This window comes from Protopterus annectens, chromosome 15.part0 (assembly GCF_019279795.1).
Source record: "Protopterus annectens isolate FY-2018-M chromosome 15.part0, PAN1.0, whole genome shotgun sequence".
NCBI classification, from domain to species: Eukaryota; Metazoa; Chordata; order Ceratodontiformes; family Protopteridae; genus Protopterus; species Protopterus annectens.
The window spans coordinates 437,431,109-437,452,391 of NC_056749.1; the positions used below are offsets into that span (position 1 = coordinate 437,431,109).

The 21,283-nt window shown below is 43.3% G+C and overlaps 1 protein-coding gene and 1 long non-coding RNA gene across 2 annotated transcripts in view; both read right to left on the reverse strand.

Annotated features, from left to right (window-relative positions):
• Positions 1-21,283, reverse strand: part of LOC122789742 (MORC family CW-type zinc finger protein 4-like) — an 844,690-nt gene that overhangs the window by 547,866 nt on the left and 275,541 nt on the right. The window lies entirely within an intron of this gene.
• LOC122789743 overlaps positions 1-21,283 on the reverse strand; it is a 152,957-nt gene that overhangs the window by 108,607 nt on the left and 23,067 nt on the right. The gene's annotated exons all lie outside the window — the stretch shown is intronic.

The window sequence follows — 21,283 nt, forward strand, 5'->3', positions numbered from 1 at the left end:
CAACACCTTCCTCATCAGGTCGAACGCCCCGGGTCCCGCATCGAAGAGTCCCCGGTTCAAGAAATGGGAAGAATCCCGACACGGGCACGAAGGCATCGACCCGAGGACGGAGCCGAATCGATCCGTGCCGAGGCACCGAGGGGAGAGTCGGAACCGACACGCCGGTTCGACTCGGCCCCGAACCAAGAACAGACCGTCGGCTCCGAGACTCCGGTACCGGGTCCGACGGAGTCGAGGTGAGGGAACAGACCGAGAAAGGACGGTTCTGGACCCGAGAGCTCCACAATCAGCAGATCAGCCTCTTCCGGCTCCAAAGACTGAATCGGTCTCGGAGGAGGAATGGATGGAGATACAGGAAGGCCTTCAAGTTTCGACACCAACTGGGTGGAAACCGAAATAAGTTCAGAGAGGGCGAATGCTCCAACAACTTCTGCACCACGCGATCCACATCGACATCCGAAAGTTTGGAGGAAGAACGGGTCGAAGGAACCAAGACGGAGCCGACCTCAATATGGCGAAGGAGGGAGCTCCATCACCGGTTCCAAGACTCGAGGCTCAGGAACCGACACCAGTTGAACACTCGGCCCCGAAGTCTGTGGAACCGGTGATCTAACCTTTGAAGAAGAGCTCGGAGCCGATGACTTAGGCTCCGACGTCTTCGATTCCTTAGAGGACTTCGATGCCTGGTCAGAAGCATCCAAAGCCTCTTGGAAAGCTGGTTTCAGTAGACCTCTGTCCATCAGTTTCCTGCGCCTATCTGTCATGACCCTCCCACTAAAAGAGTGACAAATGGAGCAATCCTCTTGTAAGTGAAGAGGGCCAAGGCAGTAGACGCAGGAACTGTGGTTGTCAGTGACCGACATTTTTTGGCCACACTGACAACGTTTGAAAAGTACAGTTTTGTACCTACCATAAATGTAGATGTTCGAGGATCCCCATTGCTGCAGTCCTTACTATTGGGTATAGTCCGCATCCAGTCGGCCCGAATACCAGAGTATAAGGCTGACGCCGGTCAGGGCGCATTAGACTGACGTCAGTACGTCAGGGTACTAATGCGCATGACCGACGTCATATCCTCAGTCTTTTCTTGCCCCAGATGTCAGAAGACCCTAAAAAGACAAGGCCCAAAATACCTGCACCAAAAATATGTACAATATATACAAGAATATATATATAACAAATATAAGCATGTAACCTCACCTACACAACCACCCCTAAACACAGAGGGGAAGGAGGGAGGGTAAATTGGACTGCAGCAATGGGGATCCTCGAACATCTACATTTATGGTAGGTACAAAACTGTACTATGTTCTTCGTTCCCCATTGCTGCAGTCCTTACTATTGGGTAGAATCCCAAAGCAGAGGTAAGGGAGGCTGGCAAATCATAAAGAAGCAGGAGCTGACAACATGCCTTGCAAAACAGCTGTGGCAAAACCAGCCCTAGACTTAGAGTAGATAGGAAGGTGATAATGCTTAGAGAAAGTATGCACTGAACTCCAAGTAGCTGCTTCCAAAATATCCTTAGTTGCCACCCCTTAGAAATGCTGTTGAAGTGGCAGTAGCCCTAGTGGAATGAGGCCTAATCCCAGCTGGAATCTCCTTGCCATGATGGGAATAACAAAATGCAATGCAAAAGCCAATCCACCTAGAAATAGTTTGTTTTGACACAGGCTTGCCCTGTGAACTCAAAGCAAAAGAAACAAACAACTGCTGAGACTGCCTGAAATCCTTAGTCCTGCTTAAATAATAACGCAATTGCCTGTGTACATCTAAAGTGTGCAAAATCTTTTCCCCTTTATTTTGGGGGTCTGCATAAAAAGTAGGCAAATGAATAGTTTGGTTTAAAGCCACACTAGAAACCACCTTAGGCATAAAGGAAGGATTAGTGCGTAATGATACCCTATCCTTATGGAAAATCAAAAATGGCTCTACTGCCATAAGGGCCTGCAACTCAGACACCCTTCTTGCAGAAGTAATAGCCAACAGAAAAGCAGTCTTCCATGACAAGAATTTCAATTCAGCAGTAGCCGCAGGCTCAAAAGGTTGTAGAGTAAGTTTTTCCAACACAAAATTGAGATCCCAAGCAGGAGTAGGAGCTCATTGGGGGTCTTATATTCTTTGCCCCTCTAAGAAACTGTTTGAACAAAGGATGCGAAAACAATGGTGGGTCACAATCATAATGAGCTGAAATTGCTGCAGCATGAATCTTAATGGAAGAGAAGGACAAACCTTTGTCCAATAACTCAGTAAGATATTGAAGAGCCACACTCAAATTAGGCTCAGAAACCTGCAAATTCTTTGCTGTACTCCAAAATAAAAATCTCTTCCATTTTTCATACACTTTCCTTGTACTAGGTCTTCTAGCTTCCATAATCACATTTAAAACTTGTTGAGGAAGTTGAGACCTGCTGTGTTTCAACACAGAATATGCCAGGCTGTTAGATGAAGAGAGTGAAGCTTGACATTGAGCAGATGACCATCCTTCTGAGATAACAGATGAGGAATCAGAGGTAAAGGCCATGGAGGCTTCCTTACCAGACTCCGTAGTAGTGGGTACCAGTGTTGCCGAGGCCAATCTGGAGCTATCAAAATCATCCTTGGCCTGTCTTGTCTGACCTTTAATAGTACCTTTGGAAGAAGAGGCAGAGGAGGAAAGGCATACACATGAAGGTTTTTCCAACTGAAAGACAGAGCATCCACTTTCCAAGCTGTGTGATGAAACCCCTTTGTGCAATACTGTGGCAGCTGGTGGTTTAGTGGGGAAGCGAACAGATCTATGTCTGGAGTTCCCCATGACACTGTCAATTTTGAAATACATGAAGATCCAGTTTCCACTCGTGGGGATCCATGATTTGTCTGCTTAACACATCTGCTAAGGAGTTCTGTGCTCCGGCAGAAACCTTGCCTGAAGAGTTAGTTGCAAGCTTAGCGCAGTCTCCCATAAAATCATTGCTTGCCTGCATAGAGGATAAGAATGTGTTCCCCTTGCTTGTTGATGTACCACATGACAGTTGTGTTGTCTGTTAGAATCAACACCTGCCCTGGAAGAAGTAACTCCTTGAAAGCCATTAATGCAAACTGGACTGCTAACATCTCCTTCATGTTGATATGTAGATGCTGTAGTCTGGCAGGCCACTTGTCTTGTATCCACTTTCCATTTAGATGAGCTCCCAAGCAATGTCCGAGGCATCTGTCGTTAAAATCTGACTCGCCTCTGGCCGGGTCACAGAGAGTCCCTTGTTTAGGTGACATTCCTGAGCCCACCACAAAAATTCTTTTTGAAGGCAAGGTATTATTTGAATGACAGTGTCCAAATCCTGGCAGTGCTGTGTCCATACATTTTTGAGATACCATTGTAGCTTCCTCATGTGCAGTTTGGCATTGGGAAGCACCAGAATACAAGATGCCATGAACCCTAATGCTTGAAGGACTGTCCTTGCAGTCAGCACGGACTGATGAGATAGTTGATGGAAGTAAAGTGATAGACTCTTTTGTTTGTCCGGGGTTAAAAAGGCCATCTGGGCTGCTGTATTCAGTCTCACACCCAGAAAGCACATGTCTTGAGAGGGTACTAGACTGGACTTTATTTCGTTCACAGAATACAGTAGGCATCTTAGCACTGCTATGACATATTCCAGATGCTGTAGAAGATCTTCCTTTTCTTGAGCCAGAATCAGGCAGTCGTCCAAGTAAGGATAGATTTGAATTCCTTGACGCCTGAAGTAAGCTATCACTGGAGCCAGAACCTTTGTGAATACTCTGGGCGCAGTAGATAAGCCAAAGGGCAATGCAGAGAACTGATAATGAGAATTTCCAGCTCGAAACCGCAGATACTTCCTGCAACTTAGCCTTATAGGCACATGAAGGTAAGCTTCCTTGAGATCTAAAGTTACCATCCAGTGATCTTTGCCCAGCAGAGGTAAAAGCTGTTGTAACGTCAACATCTTGAACTTGGGAATGTCCAGAAAAGTGTTGAGGAGAGATAAATCCAAAATTGGTCTCCACGTGTTCCCCTTCTTTGGTACTAGGAACAGGCGAGAATAAAATCCTAGACCCCTTTCTGATACAGGGACTGGCTGAATGGCCCCCATCTGGAGTAACTGAGAAACTTGCTTGTGAGCCTCTTTTCTTTGTGGAGGAGGAACGTCTGGCATGCCTTTGAAAGGGGGCATTGTATGGAAATAAAATCTGTAACCGTGGTGAATGATATCCAACACCCATTTGTCTTGAGTAATTAAATCCCAATTTTCTTTGAAAAGAGACAGTCTTCCTCCCAAAGGAGCTGCCAGACGAGAATCTACTGGCAGCTGAAAAGACAGGTCATTGGGTCTGTTTACGAAAGGACTGACCCCTGCCCTCACCAGAAGTCTGAGCAGGTGAACTCCTGTTCTAGGCCTAAAAGAACCTTGAGCCCTGCCCCTACCACGTCTAGACCTACCCCTAGACTGGGAATCATAAGCAGGATATGTCCACCCCTTAGCAGGCCAATTTCTACTAAACTTGGTGGCTGCACCTGCAAAAATCTTTAACAGTTTGCATAGACTTAGCTTTGTCCTCCATTTTCTTTAAAACTGCTTCCACAGGCGATCCAAACAACACATCAGACTGTAAAGGAGCATCCAAAATCCTTGTCTTAACATGCTCAGCTAAATTCTGATCCTTCAACCAGGCATGCCTGCGAAGAACAGAACTAGTAGCAGCCACCCTCGAGGAGGCCTGTACAGCATCAAAACCACATTGCAAAGAATGCTTACCCACTTGTTCAGACACATGAACCAAATCCAGCAACTCTTTACACTCAATACCTTCCGCCAAAGCATCCACCTTAGATTTTAATTGTGAAAGGAGATAATTCTGATATTTTAGCATGTGAAACTGACAATTCAATGCTCTCATGGCTAGAGTGGAAGAAGTATACACTTTCTTTCCCCACCTATCCAAAGTCCTTGCCTCTTTATCAGTGGGAACAGGATTTTTAATCACAGAAGCTTTAACACCTTTAGGCCCTTGAGAAATAGTTTCTGGGTCCGCCCTAGGACTCTTAAACAAATACTTATGAGCTTGGGCACCCTATAATACCTATCAGGCTTAACAGGAGCAGGAGGCAAAGAGTCTGGGTTCAGGGAAGCCTCTGCAAAAACATCTTCCACCACATTCAACACAGGAGGAAAAGCTAAGGGCCTATGCTGGGGTAAAAACAAGAATTCCCTAAGCCTTTTCCTGGAATCAGAGTAATCCTGGCCTTCCCATTTAAAGTGCTCCCTCATGGAATGCAGAGTCTCTGAAAATGAGAAATCCTCAGGAGGAGAAGCTGTAGGAGTGGAATCATCCACATCAGAATCAGAATAAGTAGGATACTCCTGCAAGTCTTCCGCAGAAGACTCTGAAGCCTCTGAACACTGTTCAAAACTATCAAACTCCGGTTCCACCCTAGGCCTCTTATCAGGCGGGGCATAGAACCTCTAATCATAGTAATCAAATCTTCTGCCATTTTAAGCATATGTTTCTTAGGTACAGAACCCGAAATGCTAGGAGAAGCCCCACTGAAGCTGAACTAGGCCTACCTCTCAAAGAAGTTTTGGCAACAGAAGGAGAGGCTCTAACTACCTTGGGAAGAGAGGGAAGAACAGTTACCTGAGAAGCCCCTCAGCCTGGCCTACCTCCTGAGAAGGCACATCCTGTAACAGTAAAGTTTCTGCCTGAGACTCCATGGAAACTCCTGGCAAAACCTCTGGCTCCACTGAGCCTTCTAAAGAACCGGCGTCCGGGACTGCGGTTCATCAACCCTAGGCTTCGCTGTTTTGTCCTTGCGCTTCTTGCGAAGCGCCGGAGCATCCGACGGCATTTTATAATTGCAACGCTTCCCAAACACTAACCTGGCACAGTCTAACCTCCTCTTAATAGTGCGTTTGTTAAACCTAGCACAAGAGCGGCAACCAACAACGTCGTGCTCAGGCCCTAAACAAGGTATACACAAGGTATGGTAATCCCTATGAGGTATCTGTTTCCCACAAGAAATACAGTTATTCACTTTTTCTGACATCCGGTTAAATACTGAGGCAAGAAAAAACCAAAATGTTCCCCAACGGGGTACTTAGCCAACTCTGTTTCGGTCTGAAACTCCGGATTCGGAAATATTTCAGAACGCCAACCTGCACTCGCAAAATTGCTTCTGCATCGGACCATGCGGCAAAAAAGACTGAGGATATGACGTCGGTCATGCGCATTAGTACCCTGACGTACTGACGTCAGTCTAATGCGCCCTGACCGGCGTCAGCCTTATACTCTGGTATTCGGGCCGACTGGATGCGGACTATACCCAATAGTAAGGACTGCAGCAATGGGGAACGAAGAACATCCAGACTTTGCTTTCTCCGACATAGTATAACAATATATAACTACAGAAAAACACAGTCAATCCGAGTAAAAGTCACAATCAGGTTAATGTCAAATCCGGTTAAATTGTCTAATATGGTAGATGTGAAGGGAGTAGGCCCCGATACAAAAATACCGAAAAAAAAGGTTAACGGTACCAAGGAATTACGGAACCACAACACAATCACACTTGTTAATACAGATAATATCAACTAGAATATATTTCTTGATAAAATACAACAAAAAAAAGTTATATCTTAGCTTAGAAACTCTCGAGCTAGCTCCCAACGATGCGTATGCAGCAGCGGCAAACTAGATCTGAGGTAAAGGCAGAGGGGGATTGTGGGTATTAGATTGTCTCGAGCTTCTTCTCGATGCAGAGCTTGCAAGAGGCCGGCACGGAGCCGAGGATCGGCTCCGAACCCATGTGTAAGAACAAACGGCGAGATTGAACACTATCACATCTTTCTTTCAGGTGAAACAAGGAAATAAGTACAGTAAACAATGCAGATATTACTAGGGATCCATAGAAGCGCTGAAAAGCCACGTTTCAGGGAAATAACAAGCATACAAACAAAGCTAGATTCAGCAGGCCTGGATCTAGTCTATGTTACAGCAAACAAGGTGTACCAATTTCAGTAAGAAGCAGTTCAAATATGCAGGCACTATAAGCCTTTAACCAGAAATTCCCAGCTCAGAAGGGCAGAGTCCAGCCTCTCCTCCCACAAGAGTGCAGACCACGAACCCTCTTAATGTAAAATAACTGGCCTGAAGCCCAAGTGCTTAAACCAGAATTAATACACTTTTAGAATAACAGACACTGACCCCTCAGTCAGCAGTTCCCAACTTAGAAGGATGTAAGCTACCTGTTCTGCCACTACAGTGCAGACCACAAACCTTCTTAATGTAAAACAACTGGTCTGAAGCCCAAGTGCTTAAACTAAAAGGCTTAGAGTGAGTTACACCAAGCAGTAATAAATACAACTGAGTACTTTTAAGATGACGCAAAAGCAAAATAAAGTAGGAAGAAACGCAAAAACAGTAAAAGCAGATACATTTTTTTTTTTTTTTTGAGTGAGCAAATGAGATGGGCCCAGGAGTTACAGGACAGAAACAAGTGCAAATGCAGGCCTTCAAATTAGAAAGTTGAAAGAGATGGAAGACCACCCAAATGGCCAATAACTACAAATTCTGGGCCAGAACCACTCCCTATGTGGTAGACAGGTTACCTAATGCTTACCACTCCCACTGATACGCTAGAAGGCTTCCCTCCAACACAGAAAGGCTTGGGGGGCTCAGAAGCTTACAAACAGTCCTGGATACAGCAAATCTGTATCTGGAACACTAATTACAGGAAAGGTAGGAAAAAGGCTTACAATTTTTTTTTTCCAGAAAAGTAGCAAAAACAGTAGTAAAAGCAATTCACATGCAGTGCAAGCTGGCACACTTGAGTATGTAGCAATATTAGTCCACACACAGTTTGAAAAAAATGTAATTAAATTAAAAGGACTAAAAGAAAGTGCAGAAAGGATTTATTAGGTAGAATGCGGTAAAGAGACGGGACTGGGGGAGTGTCCTAAATCAAATCTACAGTGGGGTGGGCACTGCAAAATCCACCAAATTTAAACTACAACCAAGAACAGGGAGAGAGGGTGGAGAAGACAGTTTCAACAGAGATGTGAGGAATCACAGTGCAAATTATAAAACCAGAAAAATATATACTGATCTCTGTATATTTGCAGAACAGTAAGACAACAGATATCTAAGCAACAATTTAGCTCTATAATACAGAATAATACAGAAAAATATACTCTGCTCTATATATTTGCAGATAGTCTTGTAAGGCTGTCTCTCGGTACACAGGTTCCAATTTAAAAAGTTAACAGGTTAAGTTTTTTTTGAGAGTTTCATTAAAATATAAAAACTGTCACACAAGTTCAAATGGAGAGAAGTAAAAAATATATAAAGGATCAACCTGTCAAACATCAGTGGCTGCATACATCACAAAAACTGGAAATAGTTAAAGTTGCCATATGATGTGAATCTTGACTTCATATCATAATGGTGACACTTTACATTTTATCTTCGAATGGGAATGGTCTCACAGACAGACAAAAAAAAATGAAAGAATAATTATATTAAGAAATGCAGAGTGCAAATAGCAATGCTACAAGAGACACATTTTGAATGAACTGAGCATGTGAATTTGATAAAGACAGGATGAATATTCATCATAATATCAAGGACAAAGGAAAAGAGTAGCATTTGTATTAATTGTTAGAAGAGCTCCAATAGTAACACAATAGGGAAAAAATATAATAATGGCAGATTTGTGGTAGTAAGGGGCTACTGGAAAGGGAGGGGTATTCACTGGCATGTATTTATATTCCACCTAAAACTATTATGGCGCCCAATAACATTTTGAGAGAAATAATCAGCTTTCAGCGAGCAAAGGTTTTAATAAGTGGAGATTGGAATTTGATTTGTAACAATGAGGGTGTATCTGAATGGCCTAGAAGAGAATATACAACAAAAAGGGTAGATTTCTGAAGAAATTGATGAAAATATTTGGTATGGAAGACATGAATTAAGTAGCAGGAGCTCTGAGAGAATTTGCATATTATTCCCCAAAGTACACTATATGGGCTAGACTAGACAGAAATTGTTTTTCACAGTAACACATGCATTAAACTGAGAATTCTGATGCATCCAAAAACTATTTCAGATCATGCACCAATAATTAAGATAAAAATGCAGGATAACCAAGTAAAGATGAGACACTGCTGCTTCCCCACTGACATGTTAAAAAGAGAGGGATTTATGGAATGGGTAGTAGAAATTATTCAGGAGTTAGGGAAGATAGAAAATACTCCAAAAATTACAGCTAGTGAGTAGGATAAAATTAAAGTGGAGTTTAAAAATAGGGTAGAAATAAAATAAGATATGGTTAGGAAGTAACACAAATTATTTACAGGAAGCTGACAAAAAGTATTACAGAATAAAGTGAACCTCAGAACAAAAAGTGGCACAACTGTAGAGCAATTAAGGGAAAATAAAGGAGTACCTGGATAATATGAACAAATTTAGAAAAGACTGCTGATAAGAAAACTTATTTTTTGATAACTCCAGAGCAAAACAACTTTTAGCATAATGACTTAGGCAACAGAAAGTAGAAGAGACTGCAGCTAAACTTATGGAGCTTGTAACAACAACAACAACAACAACAACAACAAAATAAATAAATAAATAAATAACAAAAGATCCTGTTGTGGTATTACAGATATTTCAAAAATTTTATGAAAACCTGTACAAAGCAGAGAAACCGGGAAATCAAAAAAAAGCACAAATGGAAATATTTATGGAAGACTTAAATATGCCAAGGTTAGAGGTAGATATGCCTCAATTAACAGATAAGACAGGAAGAGATTAAATAAAAATGGCAATGTATAACCAAGCTGCAGGAAAGTCTCCAGGAATACATGGTATTCCGGTGGAAGTTTGGAATCCAGGAGGGAAGAAAGTGATAAATTATTTGGAAGGTTTTAACAGTATTTTCAAAGGAGGGGAAGCACCAACATCCTGGATAAAAGTTGTGATGTCTGCAATACCAAAGGACTAGAAAGACCCATCAGATCCATCTTCATATAGGACCCATTTCAATTTTAAGCCATGATTATACAGGGTTTATATCTATAATGGCTAAAAGAATGGCAAAGGTGTTGCCAAAATTGATAGATAGATAGTGGTTTTGTGGAAGGGTGGCAAACATTTGGCAACATTAATAGAACAATGATGATCCAGAAGGAAGCAGAATGTAAGAAAATACTTCTGTTGTTGGTGGGTCCTGATGCAGAGAAAGCATCTGATACAGCAAACTGGGATTTTATGAGTAGAGCAATGGAAACATTTGCATTTCCTGATAAAATAATAAGATTATTTATGAAGATACAGGAGGACTGGAGGCAAAAAACAAAGTCGGAGGATTCCTCTGTGAGAAGCTGGGTCTTAGTAGTTTAAAAAAGTACAGTTTTGTACCTACCATAAATGTAGATGTTAGAGTGTCTTCACTGCTGCAGTCATTACACTTGGGTTATCCTGCCATCAGGCGGTCCCGCAGTCGGCCAGAGTTCCAAAGTCTTGGTCCGGCGTCAGTTGCTGTCGCTTCTTCCCTGACGTCAGTGCGCCGGGGGTATATAAGATGCAGCCGACGCCATTTTCTTCAGTTTTTCTTGCCCCAGATGTCAGGTGCCCCCAAAAGGACAGGCAATACATATTGCTTACAAAAGATACACAAGGTAAATACATAACCTTTAGTAGCCAGCAAATACACCACATAAAAAGTATAGTGTAGAAAGACATAGATAAGACCCAGCTAAGAAAGAGGGGAAGGTGGGTGGGTAACCAGGACTGCAGCAGTGAAGACACTCTAACATCTACATTTATGGTAGGTACAAAACTGTACTATGTTCATCGTGTTTGCTGCAGTCATTACACTTGGGAAGAATCCCAAAGCTGAGTCAGGGTGGCTGGTTCTAGAGAGGATTTGGTGTGGCTATGAGGCCCTGCAGCACTGTAGTGGCAAAGCCAGCTCTGGATCTGGAGTAAAGAGGCAAGTGGTAATGCTTGGTAAAGGTGTGCACTGAACTCCAAGTTGCAGCTTCCAAAATGTCCTTGGGTAGGTACTCCTCTAAGATGGGCAGTAGAAGTTGCAGTTGCCCTGGTGGAATGTGGTCTAATGTTAGATAGTACAGGCTTCCCATGCTGTGTGTAGCAGAACCGGATACAGTGTCCTATCCACTTTGAAATGGTCTGCTTTGAAATAGCCTTTGCCTGTGATCTTGCAGCATAGGATACAAACAATTGCTCAGTTTTCCTGAAAGCTTTTATTTTGTCCAAGTAGAAGCGTACTTGTCTGTGTATGTCCAAGGAATGTAGAATTCTCACCCCTTTATTCTGGGGGTTTGGATAAAATGTTGGCAAGTGAACAGTTTGGTTGAGAGCCACACTGGATACCACCTTAGGCATAAATGAAGGGTCTGTTCTTAAGGAAACCCTGTCTTGGTGAAAAATGATGAAGGGCTCCACTGCCATTAGTGCCTGTAGTTCTGAGACTCTTCGTGATGAGGTTATTGCCAGTAGCAGGGCAGTTTTCCATGATATACATTTTATTTCTGCTGCACTGGCTGGCTCAAAAGGAGGTAAAGTGAGGTTTTCCAAGACAAAATTGAGATCCTAAGTAGGTGTTGGTGCTCTCCGGGGCGGTCTTATGTTTTCTGCCCCTCTGAGGTACTGCTTTAGCAATGGATGAGAGAAAATAGGTGGATCTGTGTTGTAATGAGCCGAGATGACAGAGGCGTGGATCTTAATGGATGAGAAGGATAGTCCTTTGTCCAGCATCTCAGTTAAGTATTGTAGTATCTGAGGTGTTAGGGACAAGAGGGTCAAGGCTTTGAGCCTGGTTCCAGGCACAGAATCTCTTCCACTTTTCTGAATTAGATTTCTTGGTGCTAGGCCTTCTGGCCTCCAAAATGACATCCGTAACAGCTTTTGAGAAAGGTGTTGCCTGTTTGGCTAATGAATCTGCCATGCAGCCAGGGATAAGCTGACTGTGTAGGATCTGATTGTTTTATTGAGTCAGAAGGTGTGGAATTTGAGGCAAAATCCAAGGTGGGCCTTGAGCTAAGTTCTTTAAGACTGGGTAGCAATGTTGGAGTGGCCACTCTGGAGCAATCTGAATCTGTGTTTTTTCTTGTCAGGCTTTTAGGAGAACCTTTGAAAGGAGAGGCAGAGGAGGGAAGGCATAAACGTGTAGGCTTTTCTAGCTGAATGAAAGAGCATCCACTTTCCATGCTTGTGTGTGATAAGTCCTTGTGCAGAATTTTTGTAGTGGGCAGTTCAGTGGAGAGGCAAAGAGATCTATGTCCGGGCACCCCCATTTTTGCATTATCATGCTAAAAACTTGTGGATTTAATTTCCACTCGTGAGGATCCATGATGTTTTTGCTTAGGTTGTCTGCCAGAGTATTTTTCTTTCCTGGCAGGAATTGTGCTTGCAGATGAACTTGATAAGTTACAGCTGTGTTCCACAAGGTCATGGCTTGTCTGCATAGGGGGTAGGAATGAGTGTCCCCCTGCTTGTTTATGTACTACATTACTGTGGTGTTGTCTGTCTTTAATAATAATTGCCCTGGATGCAGAAGGCCCTTGAAAGCTGTTAGGGCATTTTGTACAGCCAACATCTCTTTTTGATTGATGTGTAGATGCATTTGGTCTGTGGTCCATTTGCCCTGAATACATTTTCCTGCCATGTGTGCTCCCCAGGCATAATCCGAAACATCTGTTGTTAAAGTCTGCCTGGCTGTGGGTAGTGTGAAAGGCTGACCCTTGTTGAGGTGACATGCCTGTGCCCACCATCGAAACTCCTGTTGCAAGCAGGGAATTAGTGGTATTACCGTTTCCAATCTGTGAGAGTGTTGATTCCAAACACTTTTTAGGTACCATTGTAATTTCCTCATATGCAGTCTGGCATATGGAATTAGAAGTATGCAGGATGCCATGAATCCCAAGGCCTGCAGAATTTTTCTTGCAGGGAGATGGGACTTTGTTGCCATCAATTGAAAATACTGAGTCAGCTGTCCTTGTTTGTCTGGCATGAGATAAGCCATCTGGGCCGTTGCATTTAAGCTGGCACCCAGGAATATTATCTCTTTTGAGGGCACTAGTTTTGACTTCTTTTCATTTACCGTGTACCCTAGGCAACTTAATAACTTTTTTACAAATGCCAGATGCTTTAGAAGAATGTCCTTGCTCTCTGCTTGAATCAGGCAGTCGTCCAGGTATGGATAAATTTGAATCCCTTTTTGTCTGCAAAATGCAATTACTGGTGCCAGGCACTTTGTGAAGACCCTGGGCGCAGTAGATAAGCCAAAGGGCAGTGCAGAGAACTGGTAGTGTATTGAACCAGCTATGAATCTGAGGTATCTTCTGCAATTTTGTCTGATAGGGACATGCAGGTATGCCTCTGAGGTCCAAGTAACAAGCCAAGCTTTCTTGCCCAACATGGGAAGGAGCTGGTGTAGTGTCAACATTTTGAATTTCGGCACATCCAGGTAAGTATTTAGAGTGGAAAGGTCTAGACTGGGTCTCTAGGCTTTGTCCTTTCTGGGGACCAGGAAGAGTCTTGAGTAAAAACCTTGTTCCTGCTTTGGTACTTTTTGAATAGTTCTCATGTCCATGACGGCTGTAATTTGTTTTTGTGCCTTTGCCCAATGATTTTGTGGCAGGTCTGACATTCCTTTTAGCCTTGGTAAAGTGTGAAAGTGGAACCTGTAACCTTGAGACACAATATTCAGCCCCCATTTGTCCTGGGTGATTGTTTGCCAGTTTTGTGAAAAAAGTGCTAGTTTCCCCCCTAAGGGAGCTGCCAACAGAGTAGAGTTTGGCATTGGAAGGGGAAAGTCATTGAGATGGTTTCCTGTAAGGTTGAGACTTGTCCTCAACCTCCTTTTGGTGTTGAAGCACCCCACTGTCGTGGTCTGTAAGATCCATGGGGTTGAGATCTGCCTCTTGGGCATCGGTATCTGCCTCTTTGTGGCCTGTCTGACACTGGAAAGGACCAATTTTTAGTAGGCCAATTTCTGCTAAATCTTGGTGGCTGTACCTGTAAGAAATCCTTTACTGTTTGCAAAGATTTTGCCTTATCCTCCATTTTCTTTAATACCTCCTCTGCTTTAACACCAAATAAAATATCTTGCTGTAAAGGAGCATCTAATAATTTCACCTTAACATGATCTGGTAAGGTTTGTTCCTTTAACCAAACATGCCTTCCAATCACAGATCCTGTAACTGCTGCTCTACAAGAAGCTTCTAATGAATCAAAACCACATTGCAAAGTATGTTTACCTACTTGTTCAGCTGCATGCAATAAATCCTGCATTTCCTTAAAATCAGGTTGTTCTGCACTTGTACTCATTTTCTGTTTTAACTGAGACAGTAAATATTGTTGATATTTAAGCATGTGAAATTGGAAGTTTAAAGTTCTCACTGCTAATGTTGCTGAGGTGTAAACTTTCTTCCCCCATCTGTCTAATGCTCTGGAATCCCTGTCCGAGGGAACTGGATTTTTAGCTGTGGAGGCCTTTACCCCTTTGGGACCCTGGGAAATAGTTTCTGGGTCAGCAGCAGGGATTCTATAAAGAAATTTGTGTGAGTCAGTGACTCTGTAGTACCTGTCTGGCTTGACTGGAGCAGGGGGTAATGAATCTGGATTTAATCTGGATTCAGAGAACACATCGTCCACAATATCCAACACTGGCGGAATAGCAAGGGGCCTGTGCTGAGGCAATAAAAGAAAATCTCTGAGCCTTTTCTTGGACTCTGAGTAATCCCGGCCCTCCCAGTGGAAATGCTCCCTTCATGGTGTGTAAAGTTTCCCCAAAAGAATAATCCTCTGGAGGAGAGGCTGAAGGGATAGATTATTTCAGCATCAGAGTCCTCATAGGGGAGTAAAGAATATTCCTGGTCTGAAGAGGAGTCAGAACATATAGAAATCTGGTCAGAGGAATCATAGTCTGTATCCTGCCTAGGCCTTTTATCAGTAGGGGGATGGGTACCCCTGATCAGAGTAATTAAGTCTTCGGCCATTTTGAGCATCTTCTTTTTAGGCATGGAGGCCTGTCCAGGTGAATGCTGTACTTGCTTCTTTGTCTTTAATGTTGCTTTAGCCTTGGCTGTAGATGCAATGGTAAGCTGTGAAGGTCTGAAACACCCTCAGAAGCCGAAGCCTGCTCAGCAGCTCCGGACCCATCTGAAGGGTTAGTCTCCGTAGACCCAACACCTTGAGTATCCAGAGGCCTAGGCAACTCCACGTGGGAGTCGGTCGCGGCCTGTGGCTCTGAGGTAGCGGGTGTCAGGGGCTGCGAAAGTGCCTCACTGAGAACCAGCGATTGGCCTAGAAGAGGCTTCGTCGTCCATTTTGGGCTTCGATTGCCTGTCCTTATCCTTATCTTTGCGTTTTTTGTGAATTCCGGTCAGTTGCTCCGATGGCATGGTATAATTAAACCTTCGGCCAAAATAAGGGCGAGCAAAATCAAACCGACATTTAAATTATTTTAAATTGTTAAATCTAGCACAAAACCGACAACTAGTGATGTTGTGATCTGGGTGTAGGCATGGAATACATTAAGAATGAAAATCCTTATGAGGTATTTGCTTCCCACAAGAAATACCATTATTAACTTTTACTGACATCGGTCTGAGGCAAGAAAAAGTTTCCCCAATGGGGTACTTAGCTTTATTAAAGACTTCGGATCTGAAATTGAATTTGAAATCTCAGTAATCTCAGTAGTCGGCCGACCGGCACTTGCAAACTGCTTTTGCTTCGGGCACCGCGCGGCAAGAAAGACTGAAGAAAATGGCATCGGCTGCATCTTGTATACCCCTGGCGCACTGACGTCAGGGAAGAAGCGACAGCAACCGACGCCGGACCAGACTTTAGAACTCTGGCCGACTGCAGGACCGCCTGATGGCAGGATAACCCAAGTGTAATGACTACAGCAGTGAAACACGATGAACATCCGCGTTTGCACGGTTTTGTGCACCGGGCAGCACCGGTTAGCTAGGGTTAAATTATTCCCGGCTCCACTAAGTCTCCTCTTCAGTTTTTCACTTGAAACTAGTCTAACTCTCAACTTAAGCACTCAAAAAGCTTCCTACAGTCCAGCACTTGCTCAGACCTAATAACAAGCACTAATATACCCCGACACTTGACTGCCCAGCTGGGCAAGGCTCTTTATCCACCCCTCACCAACCAAGTGACTAAGCAGCTCACCCTACTATTCAGGCATGACCAAAGGGCAGCTTCAGGTATACTCTCCAGTCCAGCTGGTGAATCTGTGTATCCTGAGGCAATGTTACAACTGCCTCATGTACACAGACAGCCCCCTCCTCCTACCACAAAACACTAACATATGCGAGAGGTGCAATTATACAGCCAAACTGGAGGCTAAGGTCTCTCCACCCAAGACTGGAACTGACAGTTATGAGAAGAAGGTTAACACTTGCACCACACCTCTAGCCTCACAAAGACCTACTAAACCAGCACTGGCAAAAAATACACACATACACAAAATCATACTTGGAGGCTCTAAATAAAAACCTGCAAAAGCATAAGAGAGCTCCAAAGCAGACACCCACAAAACCTGCACCTCCCGTCACAAACCAGACAACACATAAAACACAAAATCAATGTACCACACAATCACAGCCCTTAAGGTGAAATAACATACCTAACACACTAGTAATAGGGGACTCAATAGTCAGGCACACTGACGTCCCACTCACTAGGCTGGACAAGGAGAAGGTTACTGTTAGCTGCCTGTCAGGAGCCAGAATCCACCACATAACACAAGCACTCAGGTCACTCCAGAACAAGTGCAAATATGACTCTGTCATTGTTCATGTTGGTGTGAATGACCTGAGACGTACCTCCCTGGACTACATGAAGACAGACATGGAAGAGCTCTCTGATCATGTAGCCCAGGTGGGTATGACCCTGACCCTAAGCAGCATCCTGCCCTCACCAAGAATGATACCTCAGTATAAAGAAAAAAAATTATCAATTTCAACAATTGGCTAAGCTTCTGGTGTCATTCAAAGGGGATCCAGTGTCTGTCGGCCTGGGATGACATGCTCGACAAGCCTCATTGCTTCGCAAGAGATGGCTTGCACCTGTCACCCCTTGGCTTTCGAATACCAGCCAAGGCTCTTGCTGCCCCCATAGTGCCTTTTTTAGGCAAGGCTCAAAATTCAAACCCATCTCCGTAAATAGCACAAGTAAAAAAATGAGGGTTATGCTACTCAACGCCGGGAGTTTAAATCTCAAAATGCGTGCGCTCAAAGCACTCCTAAGTATAGAGAACGTCGACATCTGTGCAGTAACTGAAACCTGGTTCAAGGCTCCAGAGAGCACTCCAGCACTACTGGGCTATAACTCATACCACACATTTCAGCCGCAGAACACTGACCGAAACACAAAAGGCGTGGGTGTATCCATATTCATCAAGGATACCCACACCTCCAGGTTAGTGGCACAGTATGATACCTCCGAGATCATCCATGTGCAGCTAACATCGGGCAAATCTGCAATGCAAATTTTGGCCTGCTACAGATCACGCTCCATAACCCAGGACCACCATTCCGCCTTTCTGGAGACACTAAAAAACATGAAGGTCCTACCGAACACCCTGATATTGGGTGATTTCAATTACCCTACCATTACCTGGGAAAACTACTGGAGTACAAACTCCCAGGCTCAGAGCGTCCTGGAATTTATCAACTCAAATGCCCTGGATCAGCTGGTAAACTCCCCTACCAGAGGCCACAACATATTAGACCCGGTCATCACCAACATGGGCGACAGGTGTTTCATACCAGAGGTCAACCAGTCACTGGTTAGATCAGACCATAAACCAATCACCCTGGATGTCCACACCCGACCACCACCCCCAACCAAGAAAACCACAGTGAAAAACTTTTCTAAAGAAAACTTCACCTTACTTAAGGCAGAGGTGGTAAGTTTCACAGCCCCCACGCCAAAGGATAACACTGCCCAAGATGCAGAATCCTTTACAACTGCACTCTATGAGCACCTACAAGGATGCATGGATCATGCCCCATCCCTAGCAAAACCAAGACTCACTCCCCTAAGAGAAGGAAACCAGTCTGGTGGACCCCTGCTATAAACAGGTTATAAAACAAAAGGAGGAAACTAGTTCAGAAAAAAAGCAAATCCCAAGAAGGAAAGACATCCCTGATCAGTAAGAAACTATGGTCCCTCATAAAATCATCCAAGGCCAACTTCGAAAGAAAAATGGCGAAGGATTCGAATTATAACCACAAAGCCTTCTTTAGCTATGTCAAGAATCTAAGTGGCAACTCGCAGATATGCTCTGAGCTAGTGCAAAATAGCACAAAATATACTGAACCTACTGATATTGCCAACATCCTGGCAGATAGATTCAGTGCAAACTTCACCTCCCTCTCACCTTCAAAAGGGCCCACAACAATACCGGAAAAGTGTAGTGTCCCGGAAATCACAGACGCACAGGTGAAAACAGCCCTTTCAAAAGCCAAAAACACAGCATCAATGGGGCCAGATGGTGTCCCAGGCTGTGTCTTGCAAGAACTAACCCCCCACCTAAACATGCTGTTCAACCTCAGCCTCTCCACAGGCTACGTGTCCATAGAATGGCACACAGCAATGGTTATTCCGTTCAACAAAGGAGGGGCCATAACTGACCCTGGTAACTATCGTCCCATAAGCCTGACTAGCCTGGTCTGCAAGGCTATGGAGCGCATCATCATGGAACTCATTAACAAAGACATTGGGAACCTCCAAACACTTGACCCGACCCAGTTCGGCTTTGTTAAGGACAGATCATGCCTACTAAACCTGGCTGACTTCTTCAAGACAGTCAGCAAGGCCATAGATGAGGGAAAGGTGGTTCACACAGCCTACCTTGATCTCGCCAAGGCATTCAACACCATTCCTCACTCGGGTATTATAGAAAAACTCACCAGCCTGAACATAAACCCCTACATCACAAGATGGGTTGCCAACTGGCTTACAGACAGAACTCACACGGTAAGAATAGCGGGCTCCAGGTCAGACTCTAAACCAGTCACAAGTGGTGTCCCGCAAGGCTCAGTTCTGGGACCCCTACTGTTCGGCATACATTCCTCAGAAGTACAGGCAAACACAGGAGGACTATGGCTAACCAAGTTCACTGTTGACTGCAAACAGAGCCATAATTGACTCTCTGGCTGACACGGGCATCCTTCAAAAATGCCTTACTGAGACACACACCTGGTGTCATAGTCATGGGCCTCAAGCTAAATGCCAAAAAGTGCATAGTCACCTCGTTAGGGAAAAACAAAACACCACAAATTACCACATAGGCGGCAGCCCCTTAATACAGAAGAGGTAATAAGAGATCTGGGGACCCAGGTAGACAGTAATCTCTCCTTTGACAATCATATTGCCAAAGTAGTTAGGAAATCCTTCTATGTGGCTTATCTAATTACTAAGGGGTTTGCATCTAGAAATAAAGAGGTTATAGTGCCCCTCTACTCGTCACACATCAGACCCATCATAGAGTACAATGCCCCATTTGGGATGTACCTCACAAGACACTTCCAACAGCTGGAAAAACCACAAAAGCACCTCACCAAGAAAAAAAAAAAGAACTCGGAAATTCAAGGATGTAACTGGTATGGTAATTAAGAAAAGCTGGCTTTATTTGCAGACCAGACAAAACCAGAAAAGAATACCCTATGGTTGTAGAACATTATGAGACAATTCCAAGTTTTTTCTGGATATAAAATAAACGAAGATAAAACAAAGGCTACAGCTATAAACTATGTACCCAAACATGAACTGGTTCAGCAATACTCATATTTAAGGGACAGTATAACATGAAGTATTTAGGAGTAGGGTTAAAATAGGATTCTGCTAAGGCAGCTAAAGATATGTGCAAAAAGACTAAACAAAAGAAAACATAATACAAAAACTGATAAACTGAAAGCTCTTGCTTATGGATATGGATAGCAAGATACATGCAGTAAAAATGTTTTTAGTCCCTTTAATTTTATACATAGGTCAGGTATATTTTTATCAGCCAGAGGAGAAGTTGTGAATAGTACTTAAAAAAAAAAAAAACAAACAGTTGAAGGAATTTATCTGTTAGGGGAACAGGGCAAGAGTCAAGTGGGTTAAGTTGATCCTTCAAATAGAACAAGTTAGTTTAGGATTACCTGGTTTGAAGGGATATTTTAAAGCTACAGAGTTGATGCTCTTACACAGAACACAAACAGAAAGCTACAATTTAAAGTGGAAAGGGATGATGACGAAGCAAGGGGAAATTCAAGAAATTAGGAGAGAGTGGGATTTCAGTTGCAGATCCTCAAATAGAACAGTCAAACAGATTATTATATTCAAGTAGCAGAAAGTATTCTAAGAACTAAACAAACTTGGGAATGGAGACAGAAAATGCTGACAAAAGGGATGACTGCAATCAGGGGTACACAGAATAGGCAAGTGGGAGCTGCAAATTACTGGAAGAAACTGGCAAAGGTTCAAAGATATTGGGAACAAATAATTAGAGGGTGAAATGTAACAGAATGGAAAGAGGCCAAGAACACTTTTGTACTGCATGCTAGAGACTGCCTTCCCTACCAGGAATGATAACAGAGTATAGTCAAATCAGAAAGGGATAGAGGAACCCTAAGTGAAAGACCTGTTGTGGTATAGTTTTTAGTTAAGTCTAGAACAGTGAATGTTGTGAGAATTAGTAGGGCATATAAAATATTGCACAATAAGTATAGGAATCAGAGATGGGTAGAACAGGCTGGGAATAGAGATTAGATAAGCCACTCATAAAGAAGCAATGGGAGAACATATGTATGGCTCCCATATATGCAATAAAGTCTAGAAGATTTAGGATTTTTGCTTGGAAGTGTTTGCATAGATTATTTTTATACCCCAAGCAGAGTCCAAATAAATTTTCCTCAGGTAGATGGCAAATGTTTGGAGGTGTGATAGGGAAGAAACAGGTAGTTGGGAGCATATGTTTTTGGAATGTAATGAGCTGGTAGACTTTAAAAAAATTCCCTCTGTCAGAAATACTGGACAAGTAAATGAGTGTAACTAAGGAAATGATTTTTGAGCTGCCAAAAAACATTTATTAGACAATGGAGATCAGAGTATAAACTAATCATGTGTGAAATAGCGAATATTGTAACACAGATACAAGAACTGGAAGTGTGATCTTTAGAAAAGGGTAAGAGTAAACTGCATAGAAAAAATGGAAATTATGAGAACAATCCACGCAGAAAAATGCTTTGGAGGAAGA